This window comes from Nuphar pumila, chromosome 11, assembly GCF_984573655.1.
Source record: "Nuphar pumila chromosome 11, dmNupPumi1.hap1.1, whole genome shotgun sequence".
NCBI lineage: Eukaryota > Viridiplantae > Streptophyta > Magnoliopsida > Nymphaeales > Nymphaeaceae > Nuphar > Nuphar pumila.
In genome coordinates this window covers 65,089,128-65,095,021 of record NC_143259.1, presented here as the reverse complement: position 1 = coordinate 65,095,021, position 5,894 = coordinate 65,089,128, and positions in this window count along the sequence as shown.

Sequence of the window (5,894 nt, the reverse complement as noted above, 5' to 3'; positions counted from 1 at the left end):
AGACTAACCTTAGTTATATTAACATTAGGTTGTCATTGGTATTTCAATCTGGTTTAGAGTTACTTGTTAAGCACTTAGTTTATTTAGTTTACATTAGATAGTGTATGTGTTTTAATTAGGTTTTAGAATTAATCATTGATTAGCTAGTTAATTAATTAGTTATGGTAGTTCGTGTACATTAGAGTTAATTTCAGTCATCTAGATATCTTTTTTAGAAGGGTATCTTAGTTTAGGATAGAATTAGTATTAGTGGTATGTTTAGATGAGATTTAGTATTAGTTTATTTAATTTATTTACAAATTTTCAAAATTAGTTTAATTGTTGCTCATTTTCTGTAGTTTAACAGTAGATTAGATTAGTCTAGGACTGTTTTTGCATGTGGTTTACTGCTATGAAGTTATTAGTGGATCTGCATAAATGAATAGTACACTGAGTGAAGAAACTAATTTTTACCCTATTTGGCACTCGTCATTTTATGTGAATATTTTTAAAGTTTTCTAAAATATCTTCTTTTATTCTCTTCATCTGTGTGTTTACTGTCAGTGGACCAGAAATCAACTCATTTTGAGTTGATTTGGTCTGATTTTTAAGCGTTTTCCAAAAACAGCTTTTTCGGGATTTTCAATTTCAGGTCCTGCGATTTCCAGATTTATCCTGATTTTGAAACGCTTATAACTGAAGATACAGAACGAATTTTTCAAATCCGTATAGACTGTCAGATTTTTGGATCTGTCAAAAATAGAACAGAAGTGATTTCGTGAAATTTGGAATTCGTTTGACCTTTCAAATCATCTGTTTGTGAAAAGCTGTCAGAATCCACTTTTGCATTATTTAGGAACAAAATAGTCATTTAGTTAATTGTTTTGTTTAACGTAGTTTTTAGTATTTCCTAGCTTGTAGTTAGTGAATTAACTGTAGGATTGATTTGTTTAGTTAGTTTCGTTAGGAAGTATAGTTTAATTTTCTGTATTTGTTTAAGTGTATTTTAATTTCAGAATTAGTTTAGAAATAATTGTAGTTTGTAATTTAGATTTAATTATGAATTGTTACTGACTTTTTGTTTTCATTGTTGTAGGTTGATAAGTTAAAAACAGGTTTACAAGTGTATTTCCAATGAGAAGTGCAGATGCACATGTGATGAAAAGACAAATTTACCCCTAGCGATATGGAGAAGACTTAGATACCTGTTTTAGTTTTTTTTTCATGTTTTTAGATTGTTATTTAAATTAGAATTGTAATATTGACATAGTTGTAAACTCTGTTATATTAATAAATTGCTATTTTATTTTTAATTCAGAATGTATCATGTTCCCTATGGATTCAACCCGTACTCGCCACTTCTGTGGAAAGTCGGTTTTTATTATCTTTGGTTGACGATTTTCCAATTGTTTTTATTGAAAAATTTGTTTTAAAAATATCATCTCCAAAAGCCAACCAAATTTTGGTGCCGTTGTTAGGGAATGACGATTATATCTTGATTATTTCTGAGATTTCAGTTTATTAATATGTTTTTAGTTAGTTGCTTTATGTGTTTTAGTTATTAGGTTTAATATAGTTAGAAAATATAGGATTCACATGCTGTTTTTTCTAGGATTCACTGAATTTCAGACTTCAATGAGCAATTAGATAGGTGAGTCTTAGAGAATATAGTGGTGGTTTTCTGTATTTATTAATTTTGTGATTTAGAGTAGAATTGTCTTTTATTTCAGAAAGTAATTAGATTGTTCTGATGTAGAGTAAGATAGAGTATTTCCTAAACTTGCTGATTTAGATTTAGATTGATTTTCATAGAATAATTCTGACATAGTTTAGTTGTTTGATGTATTAGAATTTTTATTTTGTTCATTGACTTTCTTTGTGTATCATATGTATAATAAAATAAATTAGTTAGTTGTTTATGTGTTCTGTTCTGAATTTTGTTTTGATTTCATTTTGAATTTCATTGTTGACATGCATGAATATCATTCCATTTGATGCCTCAATGCATGAGTCCAAGATACCAGACACCAAATAAGCCTTCAGGAGTAGAACATTGACCAGATCAACAGAAAACTATGCATTTGTACATGCATAGTGGTGGTGCGAAGTCCAGCCAATCATCAACTTCAGAGGCTCGAGCATAGCAGGTTGTATCTATCCTTTCTCCTGTATTCATTTTATTATTCTTTAGTGTGCATCTGCATTGCATGTTTGCATATTTTGTATGCCACTAGAGACAGTGTCATTCAAGCATGGGGGGATGGTTTAGATGCACAAAATTTTAATTTTAATTTTTTTTATGTCTGATAGATAAAAACGCATAAAAGTAGGTCTTTAAGAATAAGTTGTAGCATATATGATTGTCTTTTGCATATTCTGACAATTTAGAAAATTTTTGAAGCCCCATGTGAATTTTTTTTCTGATTTGATCTAAATAGAGGAGTTATGTATAAAAAAATTCAAAGAAAAGTTAGTATTTGAATGTTTGAATAATTTTGAATCACTGTAGAATAAGTATGCACAATATGTTTTGTGGATAAACTAAGCAATTGAAAGATGTTTTGAAATAGGAGCTTAATAGAAATAGAGCTACGTTTAGTTGTTGATGTCTTCACGATTCCTAGTAGTGGAACTCAGACACAAGTTGAAGTGTTTGAGTCTCTTGACGAAAAGGATAACGAAGGAGATCATCTTCTTGTCTAGTCGATATCTGTGGCCTTTGTGGTTCAAGTAAGTAGAGTCTGAAGGGTGTTTTACACCTGATGCCCTAAAGTCATCTGGTTTGGGAGCCACCGATTCGAAAGTTTGTTACATGAACTGTATAGAAAGCCTAAGAGATAGAGACATTGCACATGATGAGAAGAAGACTATACGTAACTCATTCAAATAGAAGGTCTAGTGACTCGAGCAATTAAGTCCGAGGGATACTCTGTATCTGGTGCCCTAAGGTCATCTGGCTTGGGAGTCACTGACCCAAAGCTCGTTACACGGGTCACGAAACTGAATATTTGAAATAGTGCTCAAGTTAGAACAATGCTCAAGAGAAAGAATTGAAAAATGCTGAAAAATTGAAAATCAAAACAAAAAGAATGAGCTTAATGAGAAAAAATCATTGCTTAGGAATAACTGTGAATTACTGTGCAAAAAATATACAGGTGAGGATAAATGAATAGTAACATGATAATACTTGACTTTCTGAGAAAATTCATAGATAATTACAAGTTTAGAAAAGTGAAAGAAAAAGGTTTTTACTGTGGTGGCATAAAATTCTAAATATGTTATAAGAATGTAGATTGCATGAAATACTTGTTTACAATGAGTTCTTAATTGCCTAGTATTTCTGAAAAATCATTCATGTATGTCACTGATGTTTGTGGGTAGCATCTCTGCAAACCCTCACGAGACCTTACTCGTCCACTGGGGTAACCCAGGGGTTTAAATGGCTTGTTGCATGTGCTAAATGCAACCGTGATTCCTACGAAAGTGAGTTCGTATTTAAATAAGAGCTTGCATGTTAATTGGGTAGTCCGTATTCTCATTGCAAAAGTAGGGTATATTGCTAGGGACTAGCAATTATTTTAGCATGAGGGTATTTGATGATGCATTAAATATACATAATATTAATATATTTTCATTGCATAAATGCATCATTTACATGTTTAGGGTACACACTTAGATGCATATTGATGTTTTGAAGCTATGGTTTGAATTTCATCAAAATCGGACTTAAAATGAAGAAGTTATTGCATTTACAGTGTAGTGGGTCATATTTTGGATCCAAACCACTCATCTGGACCTTGGATCTGGGCCAAAACAGTTGTAGATCCACTCCAGCCCAACCCATTCACATTTTTTATAAAATCTTTTCCAAAAACCCCCAATCACATGAGGCGCCCAGTGAATATTTTCTTTTTAATCCCTTTTCTGGAAAATCTAGAAAATAAACCCTATCATTTAAATAGAAGTTGACGCCACACATGGGGGCTGTCTTTGCTTAGGTTTTTGCTCCCTAGGGGGACGAATCTTGCTTCAGCCACCTTTCTCCCCATCCATTCCACGCCACCTCCATTGGAGCTTGGAGCCTTTCTTGAATTTCAAGCATTCCTTCTTGTCTTTTCTTACATTTCTTTTCATTTCTTTTCATTTCTTTTCTTCCTTGTTGGATATTCACCATGTTTGCTGTGTTTTGCAGTTGTAGCAGAGGTTGAAGACACTTTTTCTTACGTGGAGTGAGAGACACTCCAACAAGAAGGATCGACTCTACCTCCATCCGATCTTCTACGCCACCCGATCGAGAATCGGTTCTTTTTCCATCCTCGGTGGACTTCAAACGTGGTGCAGCTGCAAAGGATAGTTTCATTGTAATATTCCAGCATCAACGAGGTTTCTCGTGACGCGAAACCCTGGCAAAGTCTGCTCTTTTCACCCCTCCACTCGTCGGATCACCCTTGAGGTACGATCTTCTCATCTCTTTCTTCTAGTTAAAATCCAAACTGCATGTGGCCTTGTGTTTAGTTTTGTTTTATTTTCTGTGTGTGCTGTGTGCGTTTTTGGTGTTTTAAGCCTTAGTTTAGGTGTGTGTGTGACGAAACCAACACATTAGGAACTATTTAGATTTTATTCTCTTCTATATGCATTTTCTGATTTGTGAAAAGTAAAAATCGAGTTCTTGTTTTCTGTTTTTAAGTGTCGTCCAGTCATTACATTTTCAGTTGTGTCCATTAGGTTAGATTTAGATCTTAAAGTCTGATTGTGTTTTTAGTTTTCAGTTTGATCTAGTAAGTCATTGTGAATATCGTATTCTTGTTAGTTGTATAAAATATCTAGTTTAACGTCAATAGGCTGTAGTGTTTTCTGTTAGATCATTAGTGTAGATAGATCAGTTTAAAGTGTTTTGAATGACTGTGTAAATTTAAGTAATGTTAATATTTCCTTAGGTTTAGTCGATTGATGAATTTCTGTATTGCTTTTAGGTTAGCCGATTGTAATAGATTTCTGTTTAGCATTTTTCTGTTCTATTTATTTAATTTACAGCATGTTGGTTAGATTAATGTCTGTGTTTTATAGTTTAAAATTCCAATTATGAACGTGTGTTAGTGTAGTTTTGATTAGATTCATAGTTATCGTCATAGTGTAGTTCAAATGTAGTTCTAATTGATTTGTGTTTGATAAATTAACATAGCGTCGTGTGTAATTCTTGTTTTGTTCAAATTCCATAGGTAATAGCATGTTGAATTAATATTTGGTGCATTTTAGAATAGATATAGTCATAAAATATTTAAAGTGTCTAGATGTAATGTAGGTATACTAATGTAAAAAGTTTTCTTTAGATTTTCGTTTAGGTTAGTTTTGAATTATGTGTTAGTTGTCAAGAATTGAATTAGATGATTTAGGAAGAGTTACATGTTTTAGGTAGTTAGTGTAGTGTCTAGGTTCATTGTATTTCATTTAGTCATGTTTAGAGTCAATTTGCTAATGTCGTTTTTGGTATAGTAGTTAAAATAACTAATCTTTCCAATTCGTGTTTTATTATTCATGCCCTTGTGTTATGTGTACATAAGGTAATTTAACTAGGTTAGGAATAGATTAGATTAACTAATTAATCAGTGTAGATAAGAGGCAGTTGGGTAAATTTGGTACAAAACGGTTTTTGGTAGGAATAAGACCTCATCCAATTTCGTAGGATGCATGGAAGGAAAGTCTTAAATGATTTTTATCCAGCCAAGAGAGGACTTCTCTCTTGTATTCTTCCCTTTACACGTTTGGTAACAATTATGAAATTCAAATCTCTTTCTAAAATGTGTTTTGGGGAAGGATTTTCAAAAGGATCTCTTGCATTTAAAGAAAGACCAAAAACGTGTGGGGTCCACTAGCTGGACATTTTCCCCTGTTCAAGCTTTCCCCTTTTGAGTATT